This window comes from Bos indicus x Bos taurus, chromosome 15 (genome assembly GCF_003369695.1).
Source record: "Bos indicus x Bos taurus breed Angus x Brahman F1 hybrid chromosome 15, Bos_hybrid_MaternalHap_v2.0, whole genome shotgun sequence".
NCBI lineage: Eukaryota > Metazoa > Chordata > Mammalia > Artiodactyla > Bovidae > Bos > Bos indicus x Bos taurus.
Genome location: NC_040090.1, coordinates 33,154,201 through 33,168,672, shown reverse-complemented (window position 1 = coordinate 33,168,672; position 14,472 = coordinate 33,154,201). Strand labels below are relative to the sequence as shown.

Here is a 14,472-nt window from a genome sequence, read left to right as displayed (position 1 = left end):
CTAATGCCAATCTTAAGAGAAACAACATAGATTATGGGTGGCATTTACTAAGATCCCATCATGATTTTTTCAATTAAATAGCTCATGACATTAAGTAAAATGAAATAAAACCCTCTGAATTATAGAAAAAGTGTCGTCTTGTTTGTGGTAGTGCAGGGATCTTACAAAGTGAGCCCTCTGGTTTCTTATTGTTCAATCCATGTGAATTCCATGGAGGAAAAGCATTCTTTCCTAAGAAGTTCTTTCTTCATGCTAATTGAGTTCCTATCTGTTTGGGCAAGGGATGGCAAAAATGACAGATGAGTAAAATGCTGCAGGTACTGCAATGGAGAGATAACAGTGATTAATTACAAAATATAAAGTGTATATAAAATAGAAAACCAATAAGGACCTTTTCTGGGCTTCCCAGGTGGTACTAGTGGTAAAGAAGCCAGTTGCCAATGCAGGAGACATAAGAGATTCAGGTTTGATCCTTGGCTCGGGAAGATCCCCAGAGGAGGGCATGGCAACTCACTCCAGTATTCTTGCCCGAAGAATCCCATGGACAGAAGAGCCTAGTGGGCTACAGTCCATGGGGTTGCAAAGAATCCGATATGACGAGCGATGGAGCATGCACGTGCTCAAGGACCTTTTCTATAGGACAAGGAAGTCTCCTCCACTCTGTAGTAACCTATATAGATATATATGGATAAAAAAGGTTGAAAAGAGGGGATATATATGAGTGTGTGTGTATCTGATTCACTTTCTTGTACAGTAGAAACTAAAATAACATTCTAAATCAACTATAGACCAAAGAATATATATTTTTAATTTACTTAAAAACACCCAATGTGTCTGTGAATAAATGAAAACAAATGGGATGGGGGATAAAGTAGATTGTGAAACGTGGTTTGTCTAAGTCGCCTTAAAGGTCACAAAAATATAAAAATGTTTGGGGAGTTAGAACTTTAAGGTTGGTGAATTTAGTGTTTCACATTTTGATCTAGTGGTAGATTTCTTGTGGAACTATAGAAGCTGGTGTCTCTTGTAGAGTTAGAAAAATGCAGATGAGGAAGTTGTCAAAACCCTGAACATTGTGGGCATTGAGTGGGTGAACTTTTGGTTGCTGGAGTTTCTGTGAATAAGAACAGAAGGTAAGTAAAAGTTTCCTGGGAGGCTGCCTGGGCTCATGTTACCTCCCGAAACCCGAAGCACCTGGGATTCCTTGTGTGGAGAGTTGCAGACAGATTAGAGAGGGTAATGAGAATGCAGAGATCATTTACATGGAGTGGTGGATGTTACCTACAGAATGTGACCAGGACTATGAACTGCTGGCTGGATAAGAGCATAGCAACCCACTCCACTGTTCTTGCCTGGAGAATTCCATGGACATAGGAGCCTGGCAGGCTACAGTCCAAAGTGTCGCACAGAGTCAGACTTGACTGAAGTGATGTATAATGCACGCACTCATGAACTGCTGGCTGCATTCCAAAGGTATTTTCCAGGCTTCCTCAAAGTGATGACCTAAATCAAATCCCTTATGATTATACAGTGGAAGTGAGAAATAGATTTAAGGGCCTAGATCTGATAGATAGAGTGCCTGATGAACTATGGAATGAGGTTCGTGACATTGTACAGGAGACAGGGGTCAAGACCATTCCCATAGAAAAGAAATGCAAAAAAGCAAAATGGCTGTCTGGGGAGGCCTTACAAATAGCTGTGAAAAGAAGAGAAGTGAAAAGCAAAGCAGAAAAGGAAAGATATAAACATCTGAATGCAGAGTTCCAAAGAATAGCAAGAAGAGATAAGAAAGCCTTCCTCAGCAATCAATGCAAAGAAATAGTGGAAAACAACAGAATGGGAAAGACTAGGGATGTCTTCAAGAAAATCAGAGATACCAAAGGAACATTTCATGCAAAGATGAGCTCGATAAAGGACAGAAATGGTATGGACCTAACAGAAGCAGAAGATATTAAGAAGAGATGGCAAGAATACACAGAAGAACTGTACAAAAAAGATCTTCACCACCCAGATAATTACGATGGCGTGATCACTCACCTAGAGCCAAACATCTGGAATGTGAAGTCAAGTGGGCCTTAGAAAGCATCACTACGAACAAAGCTAGTGGAGGTGATGGAATTCCAGTTGAGCTATTCCAAATCCTGAAAGATGATGCTGTGAAAGTGCTTCACTCAATATGCCAGCAAATTTGGAAAACTCAGCAGTGGCCACAGGACTGGAAAAGGTCAGTTTTCATTCCAATCCCAAAGAAAGGCAATGCCAAAGAATGCTCAAACTACCACACAATTGCACTCATCTCACACACTAGTAAAGTAATGCTCAAAATTCTCCAAACCAGGCTTCAGCAATATGTGAACCGTGAACTTCCTGTTGTTCAAGCTGGTTTTAGAAAAGGCAGAGGAACCAGAGATCAAATTGCCAACATCTGCTGGATCATAGAAAAAGCAAGAGAGTTCCAGAAAAACATCTATTTCTGCTTTACTGACTATGCCAAAGCCTTTGACTGTGTGGATCACAATCAACTGTGGAAAATTCTGAAAGAGATGGGAATACCAGACCACCTGATCTGCCTCTTGAGAAATTTGTATGCAGGTCAGGAAGCAACAGTTAGAACTGGACATGGAACAACAGACTGGTTCCAAATAGAAAAAGGAGTTCGTCAAGGCTGTGTATTGTCACCCTGTTTATTTAACTTATATGCAGAGTACATCATGAGAAACGCTGGGCTGGAAGAAACACAAGCTGGAATCAAGATTGCCAGGAGAAATATCAATAACCTCAGATGTGCAGATGACACCACCCTTATGGCAGAAAGTGAAGAGGAACTCAAAAGCCTCTTGATGAAAATGAAAGTGGAGAGTGAAAAAGTTGGCTTAAAGCTCAACATTCAGAAAACGAAGATCATGGCATACGGTCCCACCACTTCATGGGAAATAGATGGGGAAACAGTGGAAACAGTAACAGACTTTATTTTTCTGGGCTCCAAAATCACTGCAGATGGTGACTGCAGCCATGAAATTAAAAGACGCTTACTCCTTGGAAGGAAAGTTATGACCAACCTAGATAGCATGTTCAAAAGCAGAGACATTACTTTGCCAACAAAGGTTCGTCTAGTCAAGGCTATGGTTTTTCCTGTGGTCATGTATGGATGTGAGAGTTGGACTGTGAAGAAGGCTGAGCGCCAAAGAATTGATGCTTTTGAACTGTGGTGTTGGTGAAGACTCTTGAGAGTCCCTTGGACTGCAAGGAGATCCAACCAGTCCATTCTGAAGGAGATCAGCCCTGGGATTTCTTTGGAAGGAATGATGCTAAAGCTGAAACTCCAGTACTTTGGCCACCTCATGCGAAGAGTTGACTCATTGGAAAAGACTCTGATGCTGGGAGAGATTGGGGGCAGGAGGAGAAGGGGACGACAGAAGATGAGATGGCTGGATGGCATCACTGACTCGATGGATGTGAGTCTGAGTGAACTCTGGGAGTTGGTGATGGACAGGGAGGCCTGGCGTGCTGTGATTTATGGGGTCGCAAAGAGTGGGACATGACTGAGCGACTTATCTGATCTGATCTGATCAAGGTGATTGCAGTCCCAGGATGCTGAGTCCTGATCTTCGTCATTGGATGATCCTTTTACCAGTCTCTTAGGATGTGGTCTCAAAGAGTTGGACACGACTGAGAGACTTCACTTTCACTTTTCACTTTCATACACTAGAGAAGGAAATGGCACCCCACTCCAGTGTCCTTGCCTGGAGAATTCCAGGGATGGGGGAGCCTGATGGGTTGCCGTCTACGGGGTCGCACAGAGTTGGACACGACTGAAGCGACTCAGAAGCAGCAGCAGCAGAATGCTCCTCACAGTGGCAAGGTCTTTTCAGCTTCAGATCCACCAAAATCAGCCACAGTTTGGAACAGAGTGCTGGTAAATTCTCTGCGGGACTTCTGGCACTCCATTTGAAAAAAAAAAAAAAAAAACAGAACTGGGGGGCTGGGACTAGAACAGGTGTTGTTAAATATGGTGAGAGAATCATTTCCAGGTCCTATTAACACCACTGGTGTTGGTGGCTTTCCTAAAGGGAGGCGAAATTTGTCATTTTTAATGCTAACTAACAATAATATGTTTCTAGGTGTGAGGAATGGAAAAATAAAGAATTAGATGTGCTACTGGACATACAGAGGTTTTTTCTTGACTAGACAAATATAATTCCAGTTAAGACACAGATGCAAATGAAATATTCAGACAGTTGTTGTAGGTGAAATGGCAGCATTTGAATGCAAATTGTTGAAAGACATGAATGTACATGTAATTATATATGTTAAGTATGCCAGTGATAGCTTTGGGACTCTTTGATGGGGCACATGGACATGGCTGTGGGTATGTCAGAGCAAGCTGTATTTCTTGATCTGGATGATATTGGACTTTATAGTCCAAGAGCCAACAGCCTAACAATATGTGTGTCAGTAGCTTCATTCGTAATTATTTAAAATCCCTCATTTCAGTTGTTTCTTGATGTATATCCCCCTTCTGACTGTTGTTCCTGCTTCACTTCACTCTAAATCCACAGGGTAGAGGATATAATACTTCCACATTATTCCACTGGCCAAAGAAAGACATGAGGCGTTCACAGGTGCAAGGGAGTGGGGAACAGACTGCACCTCATGGAGGACGAATTGGCTTGTGTGGACAGTGGAGGGGTTGGGTAGGGAAGGATTATTGGCATGCATTTGTGCAGATAGTCAGCCCTATTGGAAACACTATCCGACTGAAAATGTCTGAAAGCTTAACAATATAGTCTGCAGGCATCGTGTGAGGACTAAGTTACTCTCAAATATTGCTGGGAGTCATGAAAAATAGTATAGGCTGTACAAAGGGAATCTTTCCACATAGGACAAAACTACAAATGCATTACCCCTGGACCAAGGTGCCCCCACTTGCAGAAATAGACCACAGATCTTTCAACAGAGTTATCCAACTGGAGAAGAGACAAAAAATACAGAAAAATAGAGAGACCTTTTTTTTGGGGGGGGGGGGACCTTTTTTAAAATATATTTTTTTAATTGGAGGATAATTGCTTTACAATGTTTTGTTGGTTTCTGCCATACAATGTGAATCAGACATAAGTATACATATATCCCTTCCCTCTTAAGTTTCCCTCCCACCTCCTCCGTGTTCCACTTCTCTAGGTTATCACACATAACCTCCCTGTGTTATACAGCAGCATCCCACTAGCTATCTATTTTACAAATGGTGGTGCATATATGTCAACACTACTCTCTGAATTTGTCCTACCCTCTCTTTCTCCTGGGCTTTTCTGGATGCTCAATGATAAAGAATCCGCCTGCAATGCAGGAGACACAGGACACCACTACGCATCTTGTTGTGGTTCTTTCGTTACATCTTTAGTTGTGGAGATGCTTTTCTGCTGGTCTTAGAGTCATTTTCATTGATAGTTGTTCTGTAAATGGTTGCAATTTGGGATTGCCCATGGAAGCAGGTGAGCTTAGGGTCTTCCGACTCTGCCACATTGGCTACACCTCTACATATATCAGTGTGTTTCTTACGTACGCTTGCTCAGTGTACTCTTACATGTTTGTACTGTATTTGCTCTCATGTTGAGTACCTTCTTCCAAACAGTTGATAATACAAATAAAATGAAAGAATTAGTAAACATTTGCTATGTTTAATGTTTTGAAAGGATAAAGATTTACTGATACATATGTTCATTATTTATGGTAACATTGCATTAATGGTGAATACATATGAATTTTAAGATATATATGAATTTTATAATTGTCTACAAAGCAAAAATATGAAGAAAGCTACAACATGGGGGCAAATGGCAGGAAAATGTCTGAATGAGAGGAATAAAACAAGTGTAGCCATTCAAAGCATAGAATACCCTACTAAATAAGAGTTTAACAATTACCCAGGAAAGGTCACTATTTCCAGGGCATTACTAACCTCCAGCCTAGGAGTAGGGAGGTGAACTAATCTAGTTATGAATTCTATGTATAAGAAAGTGAACTAAGACCCCAAAGGCACTGATATCTAATGAGTTACTAAAAACATTGCAAGAAACATTTACAAACCCATCCCTGATAAAATTGCTCTATGACAACAAGATACAGAGTTATTTGATTAGTATTTCCACTGTACCCTTCCACGTCTTGATACAAAAGCTAACCTAAAGCATGATGAGCATTACTGAGGAAAGCACAAGGGTAGTTTCCATTATTATAGTCATATCTGCTTTGGAAACAGCAAATGAACTACCAGCTCCCGAATCTGCTTGGTCTTAATCCCATGAACCGTGGGATTGAATGTAGGTGCAATGAGAATATACACACTGGCCAGAAGAATGTAAATACGGAGTGGAATGTGGTATTCAAACCACTGAGTGAGAACTGAGAAGATCCCAGGTCCATAAAAGAGGATGATGACACAGATATGGGAGCCACACGTGTTGAGAGCTTTGTGAGGAGCATCTTGGGAAGGGATGTGGAAGATAGCATGGAGAATAGGCATATATGAAACAAAGATTAGCACAACATCTAAGACCAAGGTCGACATCAGGACAAAAAATCAAACCAGATGTTCTATGTGAAAGTCGCTCAGATGTGTTCAACTCTTCGCGACCCAATGGACTACACAGTGCGTGGAATTCTCCAGGCCAGAATACTGGAGTGGATAGCCATTTCCTTCTCCAGCGTTTCGTTGGATATCGTTGCAGGAAATTTTTGCCAGGACAATGTTTACAAGCAGTGTTTGGGAGGATGTTACTTTTATAAAAAGTCAGTCTTTTCAGAAGAAATATTACAGTAAAACTGTACAATAACTTCTTAGGAAGATGGATATATGAATTTTCCCTATCAGTGTATGTGTAAGAACAGTGGTGTATCACAGGGGGTAGCGTATGGCAGTGTAGCAGTCAAATGCCATCACCAGCAAGATCTCAGACTTGTAAATGAAAGTGGAAGAGAGGAAGAATACCTGACAAATGCAGCGATCCAGGGAGAGCTCTCCAGCATGGAACCAGAGGATCGCCAAGGCCTGAGGGACTCTGCACATGGAGAGGACAAGGTCTGCTCCGGACAGCATGCAGAGGAAGAGGTACATGGGTTCATGGAGGCTGTGCTCGGTGAGGATAATGAAGAGGAACAGGCTGTTTCCAAGCAAGGCAGCGGCATAGGAAATAACAAAGGGGATGGAAATCCACATGTAGTGGTCTTCAAGGCCAGGGATGCCCAGCAAGCAGAAGATTGTGTGGCTAGCACCAGTGTGGTTTAAGGTCCTCATATTTGGGAAGTTCTCCCAGAATCTCATGCCTATTCATGGAGACAGAGGAAAACCCAAAATATATGCAAACATTTCTTTCAAATTATCATTTGATTTTGGTTCCTACTTCATCCCATTCCATTCTGATGATGTCAGGAATTTTGGATATATATGTAAATAAAGATAAGTAAGGTATGACTTGCTATCTGAATGAAGCCTTAATTTCAGGATCAAGATAGACTCATAAAGCAGTAGAGAAAATTAAATGAGTATGGTAATGATTAACATCTTGTTGTCCAAAATTAAGCCAATACACAAACAGAATGGAAAGAATAATTTATTCTGTATTTGTGTTGGTTTTAAGAATGAGTTATTTATGAACTTACCTTTGAAAATACTTTTGTGACTATGGGTAGGAAATCAGGGGAGGAGCAGAACAAAGGCTTTCCCTGAGCAGGTAGCTATGTCCTATTGTTTTGACTACAGAATAAGGAGTAGGGTAGTATAATATGAGTTTTGTTACCTCATCAATATTTATTGTGTCCCTTGTCAATTTCTTTCTAGGCAACAGTGAAAAAATTCTGGTAAAGACCTAAAAGACTTGTGCACCATGTATCCAGGCCAGCTGAAGGCTGAGGAGTTCATAATATAGTCCCGTTATCTATTGTACTACATAAGAAAGAGGAGTTGTGAGGTCACATGGAAGGAGGAGCTGCTGCTGCTAAGTTGCTCAGTCGTGTCCGACTCTTAGCGACCCCATGGACTGCAGCCCACCAGACTTCTCCATCCATGGGATTTTCCAGGCAAGATTAGTGGAGTAGGGGGAGGAGCAGTGGGCCCAAATTCTAAGAGCTAATGGAGAAGAAGAAAGAAAGGTTCAATTGTTACAGTTTCTAGAAGAAACACAGGTGGTTTAGTGGACAAAGGTCTCTTTTCCCCCTGAATCAATATCCAAAATTGCTATTTGTAAAAGGAGTTTTTTTATACTTTGAAGGCCAAACTCAAAGGCATACCCTTTCCATGCCCTCTCTCACTATGACTGAAGTTGACTCCCATGTCTATCTGCATTCTCAAGATAGAAGCTTGGTGCAAAACTCAGGGAGTTGCAAATTCAGGAATCCATGAAATAATGAAGTATACTGATCAACAACTTTCAAGATCTGCATTTTTAACAGGGCATAACTGAAGATCCAGCACAAAGTAAGTCACAAGTTCTTGTGACTTGAGTGTTCTCTGCCCTTCCAGGATTGACACTTCTCACCTCTGAATTTATTTAACAGATTGGGAAATTCCTCTCCTATTTTTATTCCTGTTACCTTCTAAGTAATGACTAAAGTTGTCCTAAAAATACAATCGTGGAACAGAAACCCAGTAGAGGTGTGTGAAGATGTTCCTGCTGTGGGCAGCTACTAAAGCCAGGTCAGTCTGTGACCAAACAGCCATTTTGAGAATAGATCATGCCCTGAGGAAGGCCATCCTCCTGAAGGAGATGGAAGACACAAAAATAGACATGAAAATGCCACTGGAGGGGGGGGGGGGTGGCAAGGGAATAATGTATGTGCCGTATGCTGAGAAGCTTGTAGCAAGAAAAGGTTATAAAAATGAAGCAACATAAATGTTATGCGATTATTAAGAGGAGCTGATGAGGACCAGCTTAGAGATGATGATGGACCCTGGATATTTGGGAATAAAGAGGAATTTTTATTCTAGGAGCCAGAGGAGAGATGCTGAGGAGCTCAATGTTTGTGTTGTGGTCTATGGGTACATTGTGAGTACTTGATAGCTATTTGTTTACTGAATCAAACCTAAAGCAATTTCTCCAAACTGCCTCATGCTGGTTCCCCCAGGCTGGATCCAGAGAGCTTCAGTATCATGGAGAATTTACTTGCTTCTCCCTGCTGTGTTCCTGAGAGAGCTGACCCTATTCAGGATACTGTTCACCATCTGCCCACTATGTCAGCCATGTGCTTGTGAAAGTCTTCTCCCCATATGTCATTTATTTCCTCTGATTTCACAAGGGATCTAATCATCAAAACACGTGTCTCAAGAATAGGAGAAAATTTGATTACCTGACTGTGTTTCTTGTATTGATTTTAAACTTTCTGTGGTCTGGGAATTGTCTTCTTCCTTTGTGCAGTTCTAGACCTCAGCATATCAAGGCCAAGTGTAGCTTCTCAAAGTGCTTAACAAAGCGAACAAATGACAAATATCAGGTAGGTGTGCTGAAGGATCAGTTCAGGGTGGCCGTGAATAACCCTCTTTAATGCCTCAGATACTGACACCAGTGAGGATCTGGGGCCAACATAGAACCTCCTCTGGAAGCTCTTAAGGATCCCTGGCACAGTGAGAGCTAATGATGGTTCCCACTTCTTTATACTCTCCTTTCCCAGACAGCAGTTTCTGTTCTACTGGGATAGCTCATATGTATGATTGTGGTTCAGTGGTGTGCTGGTAACCCAGCTCAAATGCCTATATATATATATATATATATATATATATATATATATATATACACACACACATACATATATACATATATATACATACACATACACACATATATGTGTATATATATATATACCTAATATGTAGATAAATAAGTAAATGAATAAATAGTCCTGATTTGCAGTGCTTGCCAATTTCTGTGTATGTACTCCCGCAAGGTGTATTTCATGGTACAAGGTGATATCACTGAGTGTGGAGTTGCATGGAATGGGCACAGGGGCCCGTACAAGTGGATCCAGCACGCAACTGCTCTTGTCTCTCTAAATCTGATTCCTTTACTCTAGACAACGGTCCTAATATTTTCAACCACTTTCTTTAGGCTGCATAATATCTAGTCTTGTAACGGTCTTATTGCCTGAAATATCACTCCACAGCAATAATAAATGTCACCTGCTTCAGTGAATTCACATGGGTTAGAATGGATTAAGTCCCAACAGGGTTCTCAGAGTGATGGGTGCCACGAACTGAGCTTTTATGCATTTGCCTGAAAGCCTCGGGGGCAGCGATCACCCTAGGGAGAACAGATTTCAGGTTGCCTTTTCAACAACACTCTTTATCCCACATATGTGGATCATGTCTTTAGGTCTCTTAGCCTTCGTTTTCCACTATTTTTCTCTATACATCCCTTGATCAGATGTGCTCACATACTTATTTCTAATAAATCAAGTGTTAGTATTACTACTCCAAATATTTGTGTTTCTATTTTTATGGAAATTAATAAATATCAATCCTGTTTTCAATCAGCACAATTTAAAGATTTACATGTTAATTATTTTAAAAACACATTACACAAAAAGCATTTCTTTGTAATTTAAACAGACTTGAATTAAATTTGTATTGTGTTTCATGGCCAAGATGATGGAATAGGAAGACCCCTAGCTCTCCACCTCATGGACATGGGTTTGGGTGGACTCAGGAGTTGGTGATGTTCGGGAAGCGAGCTCCGCCCGTGGCAAAGGTCATGAGGAAGGAGGCTTGGCATATGCAAAGGCGGGATCAAGCCTCAGGAGTCTCCCTGGAAATTCTCGAGCATCTACCCCCAAAACCAGAGTCTGCCTACTTTCTGCTTTGTGCTTTCACCTACACCTCTGACTTTACGGGGGGCTGTCCCCCACTACCTCTCTCTGAAAAAAGAGTTAGCTTACAGCTCCAGTTAATAATTCCTGGGTGTGACAGTGTTTAACCTACAAACTCCTTTGGAAATCCTCTAGCCTGCCTGAATAGGTTTTTTCCGCCACATGTGATTGTTCAGAGCCTCCCAACTGTGAGAGGGAGGAGATGTTCTAAACTGTCTAAACACAGATTCCTTTGAGTAGTAAAAGATTGATTAGAAATTGTATTGGTGAAGGGTTTTTCACTTATTGGGCCAATGTTTGCTGCTAAGTCTCCATACTCCTTACCTACTGTGTCCTTGGCAGTGTATTGATTGATATAATGGGTGTATAGAAATGTAAGTAGTAGCCTCAATGTTTGTAACCTTGGGCCCTTGAGTTAATTCTTTTCTTGATTGAGCCCACCTCACCTTTGCCCTATAGGAATACAGCTTTGTCCAGTGCTTTTTTGGAGGCTGGTGCCTGACTTTGGAATAATCACCTTTAGAGAAAGATAAGTTTCTTAAAATGTTAACAGGCCTCCTGGCCAGAAGATGATGTAATTCACCTGAACTTTTGCATATGATAAGTTTGAAAGCCTGGCTTCGATTAGGACCAGGAACTGCTGTCCTTGCATGACTCCACCCCTTCCCTCATTATCCTCTATGCACAACTTAAGGTATAAAAACTACTTTGGAAAATAAGGTGTGGGCCTTGTTCACCGAAACTTGGTCTCCCCATGTCTCTCTCTCTCCCAAATTCTGGCTGAGTCTCCATCTGGAGCGCGGAACCCGCCATGCTTACTAATTATGCCTGGGCTTCTAAGATCCGACCGGGGAGGCCTCAGTGTCTCCTCTCCTTCCGGAGAATGTAAGGACACCTGCGGCCTACGTAAGTGGTGCAAACTTCTTGTCTTGAAGTTTTATTGGTCTCCCACATAAACCAAGCTACTCAGCCTCTTTTCTCCACTGAATTTTCCTACTGAGCTATCCTCATCCTATTACTCTTTATATCTTTGATAAAATATTTAAATAAATAGGTCACCGACACTGTCCCCACTTCGAATACCCTGGATCAGCCGGGGCTGGTCCCAGGCAGTGATGGACAGGGAGGCCTGGTGTGCTGCAGTTCGTGGGGTTGCAAAGGGTCAGACAGGACTGAGCAACTGAACTGAACTGAAAAAAGGAAGTAATCAGTGAGCTGGAAGACACAGTAGTGGAAATCAGTTAAGATGAACAAAAAAAAAAGCATAAAATAAAATGAAGTTTTAAGTGACCTCTAGGACAATCTCAAGTACACTTTTGCATTATAGAAGTCTCAGAATCAGAAGAGAGATAATGATGGGAAAGAACTTATCTGAAGGTATAATAGCTGACAATTTTCCTAACCTGGGGAAGGAAACAAACATCCAGGTCCCTGAAGCACAGAGTTGCAAACAAGATGCACCCAAAGATGTCCACATCCACGCACACTTTAATTAAAATGGAAAAAATTAAAGATAAAGAGACAGTCTTAAAAGCAGCAAGATAAAGACAACTACTGATAGCTACATACAAGGGAACTCCCATGACACCATCAGGTGACTCTTCAGCAGAAGCTTTGCAGGTCAGAAGAGAGTGTGGCATAATAATATTCAAAGTAATGAATGGAAAAAACCAAAATACTGTACCTGGCAAGGCTATTTTCAGATTTGAAGATGAGATAGAGAATTTTTCAAACAAGCAAAAACTAAAGAGGTTCAGCTCCAGCAAACCAGCTTTATAATAAAAGTTAAAAGGACTTCTTTAAGTAGAAAAGAAAATATTGCAATTAGAAATGTGAAAATTACAAAAGGAAAAATCTCAATGGTACATCAAATATGAGGTAACGTAGTATATCAACAATTTATAAAGCTAACAGGTACACCTGTGGTGGATTCATGTTGATGTATGGCAAAACCAATACAATATTGTAAAGTAATTAGCCTCCAATTAAAATAAATTTATATTAAAAAAAAAGTTAACAGGAAGGTTACAAAGAGAAAAGGAGAGACTTCCCTGCTGGTCCAGTGGTTGTGAATCTGCCCACCAATGCAGGGACATAGAGTGGATCCTTGGTCTGGGAAAATACCTCATGTTGCATGGCAACTAAACCTGTGAGCCAGTAACTGCAGGAGCCACCAGGCCCGAGAGCGCATGCTGTATAGCAAGAGAAGCCACAGCAATGAGAAGCCCTCATACTAAAATGAAGAGTAGCCCCCGCTCTCCACAACTAGGGAAAGTCCATGAGCAGCAACAAAGACCCAGTGCAACCAAGGCAAATAAAAGACTAAAGGAGTAAAATTTTGTATATCCAAATAATTTGTTAGGGAATAAATAAAACAAAAAGATGTAAAATATGATGTCAAATAGTAAATGAATGTGTGGGGGGGGGGGGGATGCAGACTTATTAAAATAGACTTGAATTTAAGATTGTTGTTGTTCAGTCGCTAAGTCATGTCCAACACTTTGTGGCCCATGGACCACACCATTGCAGGCTTCCCTATCCTTCACTATTTCCCAGAGTTTGCTTAAACTCGTGTCCATTGTGTCGGTGATGCTATCCAACCATCTCATCCTCTGTCGCCCCCTTCTCCTCCTGCCCTCCATCCTCCCCAGCATCAGAGTCTGCCAATGAGTCAGCTCTTCAGATCAACTGGCCAAAGTATTGGAGCTTCAGCTTCAGCATCAGTCCTTTCAAGAATATTCAGGGTTGATTTCTTTTAGGATTGACTGATTTCCTTGCTGTCCAAGGGACACTCGAGAGTCTTCTCCGGCACCACAGTTCAAAAGCATCACTTCTTCGAAGCTCAGCCTTCTTTATGGTCCCACTCTCCCATCTGTACATGACTACCGGAAAAATCATAGAACTCAGTAGGTTTTGTAAACATTCTGTTAGCAATCCCTGAGACTCATTGACAGGCTGCAGAAGTACCCCACGTCTATTAACACTTCCCAGTGCTCTTCAGGGTCATTAGACTTTTTGCTCTTTCAAAGCTGCTTTCTGCTCAGTTGACCACCCTTCCAACTGGACCATGTCCTTTTCTTGACCACATACAGCTATTAACTTGTATAAGTTTTGGGGTAATTTATCATGTCTACCTTTCAAAATGACTTTACTGCGATATATTTATTTTTTAAAATTTTTATTTTTTTTTTAATGATGAAAGTATGATAACATTTACAGGAGACTTGGGAAATACATGTAGTTCCTCTATATATTGTGCTTATTTTTTTAAGTAGGTAAATTAAGATTTTAGTTGGAGTTTCAATATCAAACTCTCAAAAATTAATAGAATGAATATACAGAGAAGGAGAAGGATATAGTAGACCTGAAAGGCACTGTGAACCAATTCAACATATTTGAAATTTATACAATTTTCACACAGCAGTAGCATACAAATTCTATTCAAGTCCCTATAGACTGTAAACTAGAAGGCCCTGGAAAATATGTAGGGACATAAAGCAAGGTGCAAAACTTTTATGTTCTAAAGGTATTGAAATCATACAGAATCTGTTCTCTTATCACTGTGAAATTACGTTAGAAATCAACATTAAAAGATATTTGAAAATAACCCACATATTTTCA

The 14,472-nt window shown here is 40.9% G+C and overlaps 1 pseudogene; it reads right to left on the bottom strand.

Moving 5' to 3' along the window:
• Positions 1-6,235: 6,235 nt before the first annotated feature.
• On the bottom strand, positions 6,236-7,291 carry LOC113904896 (annotated as a pseudogene).
• Positions 7,292-14,472: the final 7,181 nt, after the last annotated feature.